The sequence below is a fragment of the Crinia signifera genome, chromosome 11 (genome assembly GCF_055691185.1).
Source record: "Crinia signifera chromosome 11, ASM5569118v1, whole genome shotgun sequence".
Taxonomy (NCBI): domain Eukaryota; kingdom Metazoa; phylum Chordata; class Amphibia; order Anura; family Myobatrachidae; genus Crinia; species Crinia signifera.
In genome coordinates this window covers 79,681,863-79,698,121 of record NC_139227.1, presented here as the reverse complement: position 1 = coordinate 79,698,121, position 16,259 = coordinate 79,681,863, and the positions used below count along the sequence as shown (strand labels likewise).

Here is a 16,259-nt window from a genome sequence, read left to right as displayed (position 1 = left end):
TAGCCAATGCATTCGCAGAATACTATTCTTCATTATATAATCTGAAAGATGATGCAAACACACCCCAACCCACTAAGGAGAGTATTGCAAACTTCCTAGAAAAAATATCCCTCCCCTCCTTAGATCAGTCCTCCATGGAATCTCTAGAGAAACCCTGGACAACGGAGGAAATAAGCAAAGTCATATCAGATCTCCCCTCAGAGAAAGCTCCCGGCCCGGACGGATACCCAAATAAATTCTATAAAACTTTTAAAGACACCCTAGCCCACCCCATGCAATTGGTATTTGAAGAAGCGACCCTGAGGGGGACATTCCCTACTGAAATGTTGGAAGCTAAAATAGCTGCTTTCCCCAAACCAGGGAAAAACCCCTCTATGCTGGCCAACTACCGCCCAATAGCACTCCTTAATACTGATGTGAAAATCTACGCAAAGCTTATAGCTAACAGGCTTGCAAAGCTGTTACCATCTCTTATTAATCAAGACCAGGTGGGATTTGTGGGGGGACGCCAAGCGTCTGACAACACTAGAAGGGTGATGGATGTTCTTGACGCCTTCTCCGCGGCCTCGGAACCGCTACTGTTGCTCTCCCTGGATGCGGAGAAGGCATTTGACCGTCTGCACTGGGGATATTTAAAAGAAGTGTTAATGAAGTTTGGGATTAGAGGTAGGGCCTTATCATCAATATTGGCTCTCTACTCGAACCCCACTGCAAAAGTGGTAACTAATGGAATGTTGTCAAATCCTTTCCCTATAACAAACGGTACCCGCCAAGGCTGCCCGTTGTCCCCATTGGTCTTTGCCCTTGCAATTGAACCATTAGCTGAGACAATTAGAACCACTCCATCAATCTCAGGGCCCTCTCTGTTTGGACAATCACACAAGATTTGTCTGTTCGCTGACGACGTCCTCTTGACCCTCACGGACCCATGTACCTCCTTGGAAGGTCTGCATAGAGTCTTGGAGGAGTATGCAGCGGTGTCCTTTTATAAATTAAACTGTACCAAAACGGAGGCACTGCCGATAAACTTCCCCTCCCCCTTGGTAAACCAACTGAAAAATAAGTACTCATACGCCTGGCAAGAAACTAGTATAAAATATTTGGGTGTACATGTCCCGAAAAAAACTCAGGATTTACTACTACGGAACTACATCCCACTGCTGTCAAGCTTTAAAAAATTGACTCAGGAATGGATGATGCAACATGTATCTTGGATGGGGCGCATAGCAGCTTTAAAAATGGTCCTTATACCAAAATTACTGTATCTATTTAGAACCATACCAATTCTGCTACCTGAAACCCTACTGGCTAAATTTAATAAAGTATTTACTTCTTATGTTTGGAAGGGGAAAAAGCCCAGGTTAGCAAGGAAGACCATGTCCCTGCCTAAATCACATGGGGGTTTGGCATATCCAGACCTCAGGGCGTACCAGTTGGCCTCGGTGCTCTCTTCCTTAGGAGACTGGATGGCATCAGATGAGCCCAAACCATGGGTTTCGGTGGAGAGGGGAATGGTCTCCCAGTTCCCGCTAATGGACCTTCTGTGGCTTCCACCACAGGAGGCTAAACACGTCATACAAAAGTCTGTTGCTGTACAAACGACATGCAGGGCTTGGTATGCCTTGAGGTCAATGGCGTCAGAAGGAACTCAACTTACCCTAGATTTGTCTATAGGGGGAATGGCACGCTTAATACCAAATTTGTCCCTGGATACATGGACGACCAAGAACGTTAGGACACTGAAAGATTTATTTGAGGCTAATACTTTATTATCTTTTACACAAATGCAGGAAAAATTTGAAATACCTAAAACGGATTTTTACAAATACCTGCAGATAAGACACTGGCTGCATACGATATCTCCATCACCCCAATCTCTTAAGACCCTACCCAATGACATACGCGCATTACTGCTTAAAACTAACTCAAAAGGAGCAATATCTAGATGGTACACTTGTATCAACACTCCTAAAACATACGTCAAACTAGCATCCCAGATTAAATGGGAGAAGGATATTGGATTAAGCCTGTCAGAAGAGGAATGGCAAATGGCTTTCCAAATATGTTTTAGGCTTTCTAACTGTACAACCCACGTAGAACAACATTTCAAAGTACTGCATAGGCTTTATATTACACCAGCCCTTCTCAATAAGATTAGTAACACTAACCCATGTACATGTTGGCGCGAGTGTGGAGGAATAGGTTCTCTCTATCATATATTCTGGTCCTGCCCATCACTTATAAACCTTTGGAATCAAGTGTTCAGATGTATCTCTATAATACTACATGAAACCATTATACCCCAACCAAAAGTGGCATTGCTTCATGTCCTGCCTGGTTCGGCTCTGCCACCTGACAGATATGTAATAGGCCACATACTGGCCACCACAAAGCGGCTACTAGCCCGTCGCTGGAAAACAACGGTGGTGCCTGGCCTGGCAGAGATATTGAAGGAGGTACAATCCCACTTCGAATTTGAAGCAACAAGATGGCGCTTCTTCGTACCGCCTAACACCAAGGCGACCAAATTGTGGACACCATGGGTAGAATTCAAAATGAGCAAATTTTACGAAAAATGGGCAGAGTGAGTGATCACCACACAGGGAAATTTCAGTTGCTAGGAAAAATTTAAGCTTAAGGATAACTCTCAAGAAAGGATAACTTCAAAACCGTACCGTACCTTCCCCCCTCCCCCTCCTTCCCCAACCCTTTTCTTCTTTTTTCTGTACCAACCCCCTAAAAATGATTGTTATACATTTGATTGTTTGTATTGCTTTATTGTAAAACGTGACTTGTAACAATCAATAAAAAACTTAAAAGTCAAAAAAAAAAAAAATTTGGGGGGACATTTAAGGGTTAATTGTGCCTATTTGGGCTCTGTAGCCCATTTAACATTGATTCCTATGGTAAAATCGCGGGCATTGAGGCATTTTACATTAAAATCGCGGTCAATCATCCTTTTTAACATTGTTCCCTATGGGAAAATCGCGGTCATCGCGGGCAGCCGATTTTTATGTACCCGCGATTTACCCGCGATGCCCGCGATTTTTTAACCCCGACGCCCGCGATTCCAATCGCGGGCGCCCTTCTAGGTAAAGAGTACCAACCATTTTTATCTGACCGATTTTGATTGAGACTGTTTGAGATGTACAAGCTATCCACAAACTTTATTTTGTTTTATTTTTTTTTTAAACTCTTCAGGGATGAATTTTTAACTTCAGAGAGAGAATTTGACAGAATTTTTTTTTAACCCCTTCCCGACATTTGACGTACATTTACGTCATGGTCGGGAAGCACTTCCCGACACATGGCATAAATGTACGTCATGCCATTTAACTGTCACCGCGTCTATAGACGCGGTGACAGTTTCAACATGTCTGCTGTCCCTGACAGCAGACATGTCCGTGCATGCCCAGGGGGGGCTGCGATGCCGCCCCCCCGTCGGCGATCGCTGTGATTGGCTGTTCAGTGTGAACAGCCATTCACAGCGTTTTCCTGTGTCACCGGCGAATAACGTTCGCCGGTGACACGGGATCGGAGGTGATTGGTGCTGTAAAGTACAGCACCAATCACCGCGGGGTGTAAGGGTGACACTGGTGTCACCCCACCTCACCCCGCCCGCCCCCAAAGGCCGTGATTGGTCCGTCGGACCGACGGACCAATCACAGCCATGGAGGGGGGTTTAAACTAACGGTGACTGCACTGCAGACGCCATTCCGGTCTGGAATTGCGTGCAGTGCGGTCACCGTGCCTAGCTGCCGCGATATACTGACCAGAACCTTGCTCCATACTTACCTGATCACTGCTTCATCACTGCTTGATCACTGCTTGATCTGTGCTTGTAGTGTGCTGGATGCTTCCTGGATCCTGTTGCTACTTGTGCCTTCCTGTGCTGTGAAATTGTGCTGCTGCAGTGTAATAGCTAGATAGATAGAGATAGATAGAGATAGATAGATAGAGATAGATAGAGAGAGATAGAGAGAGATAGAGAGAGATAGAGAGAGATAGAGAGAGATAGAGAGAGATAGAGAGAGATAGAGAGAGATACTGTGCTGTGAAATTGTGCTGCTGCAGTGTAATAGCTAGATAGAGAGATAGATAGAGAGATAGAGAGAGATAGAGAGAGATACTGTGCTGTGAAATTGTGCTGCTGCAGTGTAATAGCTAGATAGAGAGATAGATAGAGAGAGATAGAGAGAGATAGAGAGAGATAGAGAGAGAGATAGTGTCAGAGAGTGCTATATTTTGTGCTGCTGCAGTGTGATATAGTTATAGAGAGAGAGAGAGAGATAGAGAGAGATAGAGAGAGAGAGATAGATAGAGGCCTAGTGACAGAGTGCTATATTTTGTGCTGCTGCAGTGTGATAGTTATAGAGAGATAGAGAGAGATAGAGAGAGATAGAGAGAGATAGAGAGAGATAGTGACAGATTGTGCTATATATTTTTTATATAACTGACTGCTGCCCCCTCCTTTTGTGCTGATCAGTATAAATTAACTGATCAGCAACTTTTTGGGGGCGCAGGTTTTTTTTTTATATATAGATATACCTGTCAGTGCTGCTGCTGCAGTGTCATAGAGTGATAGATAGTGAGAGATAGAGAGATAGAGAGAGATAGTGACAGAGAGTGATAGAGAGTGCTAAATTTTGTGTCTGCTGCCCCCGCCTTTTGTGCTGATCACTATATCTGAGGTGATCAGCAACTTTTTTGGGGGTACAGAGGTTTTTTTTTTTTTATATATACCTGTCAGTTGCACCAAAGGTTGTGCACCTGCTGCCCCTCACTGGTAATCAGTGTCGCATCACTGATCACCTTTTTTTTTTTTGTGGGTGCTGTGTGGTCTTTTTTTAATTTTTTTTTTACACACACTGTGATTTTGTGGGTGTCCTGTGGCCACTGTGCGCTGATCAGTGACGTACATCACTGATCAGCTTTTTCGGCGCAGGGTTGATCTATTTTTTTTTTTTTTGATCAAATTCCTGTTGCCTTTGAGCGCTGTTCAGTGACAAACGTTACTGACCAACATCTGTGCTCAATTTTTGGCGCAGGACCTTTTTTTTTTTTTAACCCCTTCAATTTTTTTTTTTTTTTAACCCCTTCAATTTTTTTTTTTTTTTAACCCCTTCAATTTTCTTTTTTGGTATAAAGTATTTTTTTTTTCTGCACTACATACACATTACACACTACATTCCCCCCAGGTTGAAATAAAGTTTGTACCCCCCCCTACACTATACACGTGTTGAAACATTTCACTACCAGTAACACAAAAATAAAAATGGCATCCCAAATGTCCTCCCAAATGTCCTCCCAGTCATCCAGGAGAATGTATTCAGTGGAGGAGGCATATGCCATGCTTGCTTCTGACTCTGACACAGCCAGTGATGCAAGCGGGGAATTTGAAGGATTCGTCTTAAGCTCCTCTTCCTCCTCTGGTGATGAGGGACCCCCTCAAAGACGCCCCCGTAGAGCAGCTGAGACCCCCCCCCCCCAACAATTGATCTCGTATGGACCCCACCACCAGACAATTTTGAGCCCCAGGTTCCTGAGTTTTTGGCCATGCCAGGAATCCAATTTGATTCCACAGGTCTCAGAGAAATTGACTTTTTCAAATTATTTTTCTCTGATGATTTTATAAATTTAATGGTGGACCAAACTAATTTATATGCCCAGCAGTTTATTGCTCAAAACCCCACGTCATCATTTGCTAGGTGGACCCCTGTAGATGCAGTAGAGATGATGACGTTTTGGGGTCTGGTGTTTCATATGGGCATAGTAAAAAAGCCAGAAATTAGGCAATATTGGAGTACAGATGTTCTGTACAGTACTCCATTTTACCGTATGGCCATGACCCGGACTCGATTTGAGACAATTCTTAAATTTATACATTACACCGATAATGCACAGTGCCCACCCAGAGATGATCCCACCTTTGACCGGCTATTCAAAGTCAGGCCGGTCATTGATCATTTCAGTGCCAAATTTGAAGAGGTGTACATCCCTGAAAAATTTATTTGTATCGACGAGTCCCTTATACATTTTAAAGGAAGGGTTAAATTCCGCCAGTACCTTCCCAGTAAGAGGGCAAGGTATGGCATAAAAATGTATAAACTGTGTGAAAGCACCTCAGGGTACACCCACAGGTTTAGGGTTTATGAAGGGAAGGATTCAAGAATTGAACCGCCAGAATGCCCCCCCTCCCTCGTAGGTGTTAGTGGGAAAATTGTCTGGGATTTAGTGCACCCCTTCCTGGATAAAGGTTATCACCTCTATGTGGATAACTTTTACACTAGCATCCCCCTGTTTAAGGCCCTTGGTTCAAGAGGTACAGCAGCTTGCGGTACTGTGCGCAAGAACCAAAGAGGCCTTCCAAAAACGCACATTGCCCAAGTAATGAGAAGGGGTGAAAGCAGGGGAATATGCAACGAAAATATGTTGTTGGTCAAATATAAGGACAAGAGGGATGTCCTTATACTGACAACAATTCACGGAGACAGTACCACCTCCGTCCCTGTACGAGGTACCAGTACCCACACCTCAAAACCTAATTGTATCCTGGATTACAATAGGTACATGGGCGGAGTGGATCTTTCAGATCAGGTACTGAAGCCGTACAGTGCCCTGCGGAAAACAAAAATCTGGTACAAGAAGGTGGCCGTGTATATCATCCAGATGGCACTGTATAACGCTTACGTGCTATTCCGTTCTACCGGCCAGAGGGGGACATTTATGCACTTTCAAGAGGAAGTCATAAAGGGCCTAATATTTGGGAACCAGCAGGCAGAGGGCCCCAGTACTTCTAGTACTGGCCCCCGTATTGTACCAGGGCAGCATTTTCCTGATGAAATCCCCTCCACTGGAAAAAAGGGCAGGACACAAAAAAGGTGCAAAGTTTGCTATAAAAAGGGAATAAGAAAGCAAACTATTTTCCAGTGTGACACTTGCCCCGACAAACCCGGCCTATGTATAAAGGAGTGTTTTAAAATATACCACACATCTATGGAATATTAGGTTCATAATTTCACCGTGCTTCGGGGGTCTTGCTAATGCCACATAGCACCCACCATTCATTCCACCAGAATCTGAGCCGCAAAATCCAAAAATCACTCCTTCCCTTCTGAGTCCTGCCATGCACCCAACTGGTATTTTTTGGTCATATGTGAGGCATTGCCGTACTCGGGAGAAATTGGGGCACAGATTTTGGGGTGCTTTTTCTCCTTCATTCCTTGTGAAAATGAAAAATGTTGAGCCAGAACTGCATTTTTGTGTAAAAAAATGTAATTTTTCATGTTCACTGCCCAGTTTTATCAAAATTGGTGAAACCCCTGGGGGTTTGAAATGTACACTATACCCCTAGATGAATTCCCTGAGGGGTGTAGTTTGCAAAATGGGGTCACTTGTGGGGGGGTTCCACTGTATTGGTGCTTTGGGGGTCTTGCTAATGCGACATAGCACCCACCATCATTCCACCAGAATTTGTGCTGCAAACTCCAAATATCACTCCTTCCCTTCTGAGTCCTGCCATTTTTTGGTCACACATGAGGCATTGCCGTACTCGGGAGAAATTGGGGCACAGATTTTGGGGTGCTTTGTCTCCTTCATTCCTTCTGAAAATGAAAAATTTTGAGCCAGAACTGCATTTTTGTGTAAAAAAATGTAATTTTTCATTTTCACTGCCCACTTGTATCAAAATTGGTGAAACCCCTGGGGGTTTGAAATGTACACTATACCCCTAGATGAATTCCCTGAGGGGTGTAGTTTGCAAAATGGGGTCACTTGTGGGGGGGTTCCACTGTATTGGTGCTTTGGGGGTCTTGCTAATGCGACATAGCACCCACCATCATTCCACCAGAATTTGTGCTGCAAACTCCAAATATCACTCCTTCCCTTCTGAGTCCTGCCACTTTTTGGTCACACATGAGGCATTGCCGTACTCGGGAGAAATTGGGGCACAGATTTTGGGGTGCTTTGTCTCCTTCATTCCTTCTGAAAATGAAAAATTTTGAGCCAGAACTGCATTTTTGTGTAAAAAAATGTAATTTTTCATTTTCACTGCCCACTTGTATCAAAATTGGTGAAACCCCTGGGGGTTTGAAATGTACACTATACCCCTAGATGAATTCCCTGAGGGGTGTACTTCGCAAAATGGGGTGACTTGTGGGGGGGTTCCACTGTATTGGTGCAACATAGCACCCACCATTCATTCCACCAAAATCTGTGCTGCAAAATCCAAAAATCACTCCTTCCCTTCTGAGTCCTGCCATGCACCCAACTGGTATTTTTTGTTCACACGTGAGGCATTGCCGTACTCTGGAGAAATTGGGGCACAGATTTTGGGGTGCTTTTTCTCCTTCATACCTTCTGAAAATGAAAAATTTTGAGCCAGAACTGCATTTTTTTGTAAAAAAATGTAATTTTTCATGTTCACTGCCCACTTGTATCAAAATTGGTGAAACCCCTGGGGGTTTGAAATGTACACTATACCCCTAGATGAATTCCCTGAGGGGTGTAGTTTGCAAAATGGGGTCACTTGTGGGGGGGTTCCACTGTATTGGTGCTTGGGGGGTCTTGCTAATGCGACATAGCACCCACCAAAATTCCACCAGAATCTGAGCTGCAAAATCCAAAAATCACTCCTTCCCTTCTGAGTCCTGTCATGCACCCAACTGGTATTTTTTGGTCACATGTGAGGCATTGCCGTACTCGGGAGAAATTGGGGCACAGATTTTGGGGTGCTTTTTCTCCTTCATACCTTCTGAAAATGAAAAATTTTGAGCCAGAACTGCATTTTTTTGTAAAAAAATGTAATTTTTCATGTTCACTGCCCACTTGTATCAAAATTGGTGAAACCCCTGGGGGTTTGAAATGTACACTATACCCCTAGATGAATTCCCTGAGGGGTGTAGTTTGCAAAATGGGGTCACTTGTGGGGGGGTTCCACTGTCTTGGTGCTTGGGGGGTCTTGCTAATGCGACATAGCACCCACCAAAATTCCACCAGAATCTGAGCTGCAAAATCCAAAAATCACTCCTTCCCTTCTGAGTCCTGCCATGCACCCAACTGGTATTTTTTGGTCACATGTGAGGCATTGCCGTACTCGGGAGAAATTGGGGCACAGATTTTGGGGTGCTTTTTCTCCTTCATACCTTCTGAAAATGAAAAATTTTGAGCCAGAACTGCATTTTTGTGTAAAAAAATGTAATTTTTCATTTTTACTGCCCACTTGTATCAAAATTGGTGAAACCCCTGGGGGTTTGAAATGTACACTATACCCCTAGATGAATTCCCTGAGGGGTGTACTTTGCAAAATGGGGTGACTTGTGGGGGGGTTCCACTGTATTGGTGCAACATAGCACCCACCATTCATTCCACCAAAATCTGTGCTGCAAAATCCAAAAATCACTCCTTCCCTTCTGAGTCCTGCCATGCACCCAACTGGTATTTTTTGTTCACATGTGAGGCATTGCCGTACTCGGGAGAAATTGGGGCACAGATTTTGGGGTGCTTTTTCTCCTTCATACCTTCTGAAACTGAAAAATTTGAGCCAGAGCTGCATTTTTGTGTAAAAAAATGTAATTTTTCATTTTCACTGCCCACTTGTATCAAAATTGGTGAAACCCCTGGGGGTTTGAAATGTACACTATACCCCTAGATGAATTCCCTGAGGGGTGTAGTTTGCAAAATGGGGTCACTTGTGGGGGGGTTCCACTGTATTGGTGCTTTGGGGGTCTTGCTAATGCGACATAGCACCCACCAAAATTCCACCAGAATCTGAGCTGCAAAATCCAAAAATCACTCCTTCCCTTCTGAGTCCTGCCATGCACCCAACTGGTATTTTTTGGTCACATGTGAGGCATTGCCGTACTCGGGAGAAATTGGGGCACAGATTTTGGGGTGCTTTTTCTCCTTCATACCTTCTGAAAATGAAAAATTTTGAGCCAGAACTGCATTTTTGTGTAAAAAAATGTAATTTTTCATTTTCACTGCCCACTTGTATCAAAATTGGTGAAACCCCTGGGGGTTTGAAATGTACACTATACCCCTAGATGAATTCCCTGAGGGGTGTACTTTGCAAAATGGGGTGACTTGTGGGGGGGTTCCACTGTATTGGTGCAACATAGCACCCACCATTCATTCCACCAAAATCTGTGCTGCAAAATCCAAAAATCACTCCTTCCCTTCTGAGTCCTGCCATGCACCCAACTGGTATTTTTTGTTCACATGTGAGGCATTGCCGTACTCGGGAGAAATTGGGGCACAGATTTTGGGGTGCTTTTTCTCCTTCATACCTTCTGAAAATGAAAAATTTTGAGCCAGAACTGCATTTTTGTGTAAAAAAATGTAATTTTTCATTTTCACTGCCCACTTGTATCAAAATTGGTGAAACCCCTGGGGGTTTGAAATGTACACTATACCCCTAGATGAATTCCCTGAGGGGTGTAGTTTGCAAAATGGGGTCACTTGTGGGGGGGTTCCACTGTATTGGTGCTTGGGGGGTCTTGCTAATGCGACATAGCACCCACCAAAATTCCACCAGAATCTGAGCTGCAAAATCCAAAAATCACTCCTTCCCTTCTGAGTCCTGCCATGCACCCAACTGGTATTTTTTGGTCACATGTGAGGCATTGCGGTACTCGGGAGAAATTGGGGCACAGATTTTGGGGTGCTTTGTCTCCTTCATTCCTTGTGAAAATGAAAAATTTTGAGCCAGAACTGCATTTTTGTGTAAAAAATGTAATTTTTCATTTTCACTGCCCAGTTGTACCACAATTGGTGAAACCCCTGGGGGTTTGAAATGTACACTATACCCCTAGATGAATTCCCTGAGGGGTGTAGTTTGCAAAATGGGGTAACTTGTGGGGGGGTTCCTAAATTTTAGCATCTTATGGTGCCTAGAAACCTACATGGTGCCTAAAAAATAATCTCATAAAAAGGAGGCTCCAAAATCAAGTAGGTGCTCCTTCTATTATGAAGCCTGTGGTTTGGTCAACGTGCACACTAGGGCCACATATAGGATATTTTTGAAAACAAAAGAATTGGGGGAATCAATTTTTAGTCACATTTCTCTAGTAAAATGTACTGTGTTCCTTAGAAAAATGTATTAAAATTGCAAATCTGCAAAAAAAATGAATTTTTGAAATTTCACCTACACTTTGTTTTAATTCCTGTGAAACACCTAAAGGGTTAACAAACTTCCAAAATGCTGTTTTGAATACTGTGAGGGGTGCAGTTTTTGAAATGGCATCATTTATGGGGGTGTCTCACATACAAGTCCCTCAAAGTCATATCAGAACTGAACTGGTCCCTAAAAAAATCAGTGTTTGAAATTTTCTTGAAAATTTGAGAATTTGCTATTCATATTGTAAGCCTCCTAGTGTCCAAAAAAATTAAAAGAAAGTTGAAATAATGATGGAAACATAAAGTATACATATGGTCTATGTTAGTTATTAACTATTTTGAGTGGTATGATTATTTGTCTCACAAGCAGAAAATTTAACATTTTGCAAATCGCTAAATTTTCCATTTTTTCACGACATTTTGGTATTTTTCACAAAAAAACACAGACTGTATCGACCCAAATTTACCACTAATTTGAAGTACAATGTGTCACGAAAAAACAATCTCAAAATCACTGGGATAAGTAAAAGCAAAAAAAAGTTATTCCCACTTAAGTGAGACATGTCAGATTTGAAAAAAATGGCTCTGTCAGGAACGCAAAAACTAGCTCTGTCAGGAAGGGGTTAAATATATACATTTTAAATTCTTATATTGTTGGACCAGTTTGCATACTAAGTTTTTTACATTTATACATTTTCACAGTTTTAAAAATGTGATGGCCACAATTCTAGCACAGTAGTGTTTACTGTTTAAAAATGTAAAAAAAAAAAATAGTGAAAGTGAGCAAATATCAGACTGCTTAATCAAATCAGGGTATATTGATCATTGTGCCCGGAACATGTTTGGGTCCAGTGAAATGTAATAATTATGTACCAGAAATTATATAGCTGCTCAACCCTTAGTGGCTGATGTCCGGACTTGGACCAATTTCATTGCTTACATATGTGTTTACCTTGGTTACATTTGATTCTAATAGTACTTGGGCAGAGCAACAGAATCTATTTGCGTGTGGTTATCTTTAGTATCATCCGTTAAACCTACAGGAAATGTTGATGGTGTAGTACACTACTCAGGCCACATGAGGGGGCTAAATGTATATGAATATTGATAACATACTATATAAATATATTGTGTGTATGTCAGTGGTTCCCAAACTGTGTGCCGTGGCACCCTAGGGTGCCTTGAAGGACCTGCAGGGGTGCCCTAGTTTTGGTGCTACATGACCAATACAAATTATTTTTGGCCAATGTAATAGGCAAATAGACAAACAGAAGTGAATTATGTCCATTACCAGATAACTGTCCCGAAGGATAAGAAATAAAAAACACAATTTACTCAATTTAATGTTTTTTTTCTGATTTTCTCAATGGCCAGTACTCAATGGCCTGGGGTGGCGGGCGGCAGCGAATTCTGTGTAGGATTCGCAGCACTTTCGCCGTGATTCTCCCTGCTGGGAGATTTGCCAGCAGCCGCCCATCCGCAGTATTCAACGCGTCAGGGGCTCTCAGCCCCTGACGGCGAAAATTACCCCCTATGACAAATTGTGCTCCTGGCTCTCTCCCCTGCTCCTGCGGCTACACTGCCACTGCAGGGGATAGAGCGGAGTCCCGGCGGGGGAGCACATTGATGCCGCACAGCCTAAGGACGGGTCCAGCAGCAGCAGCAGACCTCCGGCTCCAGCAGCCCCGGTGCTGACATCTGCTATCACATCGCTGGGGCTGCCAGAGGACTGCGACTGCTGCTAGACCCGTCTCTCCCTAGTGACAGCTGCTGCCGGAGCTTCCCCCCTCCCCCCCCCCACACACTCGGTGCACGACGACCGTGGCACCGCCCCCCCTGTCACCCGGCTGCTGGCTGCTCACTTCTCTGACAAAGTCGCCGGACATCCGCCGGCGGCCTGTGAGTGAGCAAGCCAGCAGCAGTCCCAGTACAAACAGCCGGGAGGTAGACTCATGAATACTGCCCACTGAAGAGACTGATCTGCTGCCGGCTGGTGAGTGACAGCAGTACCTGGAGAAGCTGGCTAGTAGACGCTGCAGCGGCAGCCTGGCCCTGTAAGGGTAAGAAATGGGTGAGAGAGGTTATATAGGGTTTGTGTGTGTGTGTGGGGGGGCACCAATAAATATCTTGCCTCCAGGCACCTGGAACAAACTTACGCCACTGACTGTGACTGCTGCTGCTGGACAGGTCTCTCCCTGCTGACAGCTGCTGAGTGTCCCACCTTTTCCCCTTCTGGGGTCGGGGAGCAGAGCGGGCGGCGTGTCGGGGATGGTGGACCCCCTGGCCGCTGGTGGGTGGCATGCAGCAGGGTCTGGCATGAGGTCCCTGCGTGTGAGATCAGCGGCGGGGTCCCTGCAGTGGATAAGAACCACTAGTTCCCACCTCCTGCCCGCCAGCGCTACTTGACATGACCCTGCGCTGCCAGACCCCGCTGCATGCCACCCACCAGCGGGCAGGTGCAGCCCTTATGTGAGATCAGCGGAGCCCCCCCTGCAAAATGTAAGTGTATGTAATCAGCAGTGCCCCCCCTGCATATGTTATGTTTAAAAAAAAAAAGAAATACAAATATATTTGTGTGCGTTGACCAGTAAAATAAATAGCAAGACCATTTACATAATGCAATTTAATGATTTTTTGAGTCCAAAAATAAACAAAACCCTTTATTTAAAAAGAACACATAACAGTTCCCCCAAAAAAGATGCCGAATGCAAATTGGAGAATCATGGCGAAAATCACTGGAGAAAGCAGTTCTTCATTTCAGCATTGAATACACTCCCGGCGAATTCCACTAAAAACCCCATTGAAAACCACTGGCGAATCCTGGAGAATCACAAACCGAGAATCGCCAGACATTCGCTCTTCATTGCAGAGAATTGTGTCCATTGAATAGGGCGAATTGTTTTTCCTGTGAGAAAATTCCCTGTAAATCCGGCGAATTGCCTGATTCCCCAGAAAATATGGACAATCAGAGGCATTGAATACTGGCCAATGAGGAACCTTTGCCCCTAGGGGTTCCTGTGAAAACTATTCATATGATCCTGTTATAATGCAAGGTAGTTTATGGTACTGTCTGCAGGATCAACTTTTTTGTGAAACGGGCAAAAGCAATGATTATGATTTTTTCTACACCCGGCAAATTTGAGTCTCATGTGTAAGTCTGACTGATGTACCAGTAACAAGAGACTATATTTTTCTTAAAGCCAATGACTATATAAGGTTACTGTAACCCCCCAGACCGTTTCTGTATGAGATTGTAATCAACAAAATAATTTACAAAAAAGTAGTAGCGCTAGACCATATAAAAGCAGTATCACATTTAATATATAAAGTGCACAAACAATTTAAAAATAAACAAATTCATAAAACAAATGCACCAGCACCTAAAAAGATTGGTTGCCTGAAGATAGGGTCCATTCCTATAAATGCCGCCTATTTCCGGAAATAAAGAGTCTCCTCATATATAGGGTTAGAGTGATATTTACTGCAGGTGGTTTTAATCCTTCTTAGGATGGCATAAAAGCAAAGTCCAACAGTTGGTTTTGAGTAAATTGGCCTCAGGACTCCATTCAAGCGGTCTGTTTGGAAGATGGTACAATCCGGTGGCGGCTGGTCTGGATCCCCGAGAGCTGGTTGATGGCAGATGTTGGCTGGTAATAGGTGGCTGGTGCAGTGGTGCCTGACGCGTTTCACTGCATAAAGGAGCAGCTTTATCAAAGGATAGTCTCATAGCATTTGCTAAGGGTTTATATACCCCTCCCATTATAGGGAAATGAGTGCACCTGGGCATACATGAATCATAATATCAATAAAAATGAGGAGAGAGTAATGCATGAACAGAGAGGCAAGGATATACATATATATATGTATGTATGTATGTATGTATGTATGTATATATATATATATATATATATATATATATATATATAATATATATATATATATATATAGACAGACCATAATGTAGAAAAATAAAAAATACTGAATAATAATACGGGTCAGAGTTTCATAAAGAGTGATTGGTCAGACCTTCTGCCAATCTTCCAGTGGGAGGGTATGTTATTATAGATACATGTAAACAATCTTAGACTAAACCAATAAGAATGAGGCTGTGTAGACACATGGGGCGGGCGCGGTCACGTGATCTGGACACGTGACCGGCTGGGGTGCTGTGTGGATGGCGTTAATTAGTATCTGACCTTTCCCTACTCTATATTATTAAGGGATTATTGGATCTATAATTATTGTAGTTCAGACAGGTATAATTTAACTGTATGTTTAACACCTGAAAGAATGAATGCCATAACTAGGATATCATTTTCTGCCAAATGGGAAAAAATTCTAATCACAATTCATGTGGCCGAAAAATCTGATTGTGATAATATAAGCAGAATTGCAGAGCACTGCCGATTTTATTTATTATTCATTTTGTTTCTTATATAGCGCACACAGATTCCGCAGCACTTTACAGAGAATATTTGAACATTCACATCAGTCCCTGTCCCAGTGGAGCTTACAATCTATATTCCCTACCACATGCACACACACGCACACACACATTGACTCTTGGGTTAATTTTGTTGGGAGCCAATTAACCTACCAGTATATTTTTGGATTGTGGGAGGAAACGGGAGTACCAGGAGGAAACCCACACAAACACAGGGAGAATATACAAACTCCACACGGTTAGGGCCATGGTGGGAAGCGAACACCCAACCCCATCGCTGTGAAGCAGTAATGCTAACCATTGCGCCGTCCGATCTGCACCTCTCCCTATAGGTGGGGTCTATAGGAACAGTATAATTTTATTGCATTAGCCCCCAAGCTGTTTGTTATACACCTGATTCTGTACACACAATATGAACACACACTTACACTTAAGGCTACATAATGCATTTGTGTCTGGGTGTTAAGGTGCCTATACACTAGGGCGAATCGCATGTGATTTGGGTGCTCTTCATGCGATTGTCCAATACGATGTGCAGGCCCGTGCACATCGCACCGGAGTCTGCGAGTCGCACCGGCTGCAGAAGCGGTCTGTTGGATAGCAACCGTGATGGACTGGCTTGGCTGGGATTCCATCGTATCCATATATCGTATGCAAAAAGACCAGGGGGGGGGAGAGTGAGCCTGAATCTGGCACAAAC

The 16,259-nt window shown here is 43.6% G+C and overlaps 1 protein-coding gene across 1 annotated transcript in view; it reads left to right on the top strand.

The window, feature by feature from the left end:
* The window catches only part of HRAS (HRas proto-oncogene, GTPase), a 98,453-nt gene that overhangs the window by 76,801 nt on the left and 5,393 nt on the right, over positions 1-16,259 (top strand). The window lies entirely within an intron of this gene.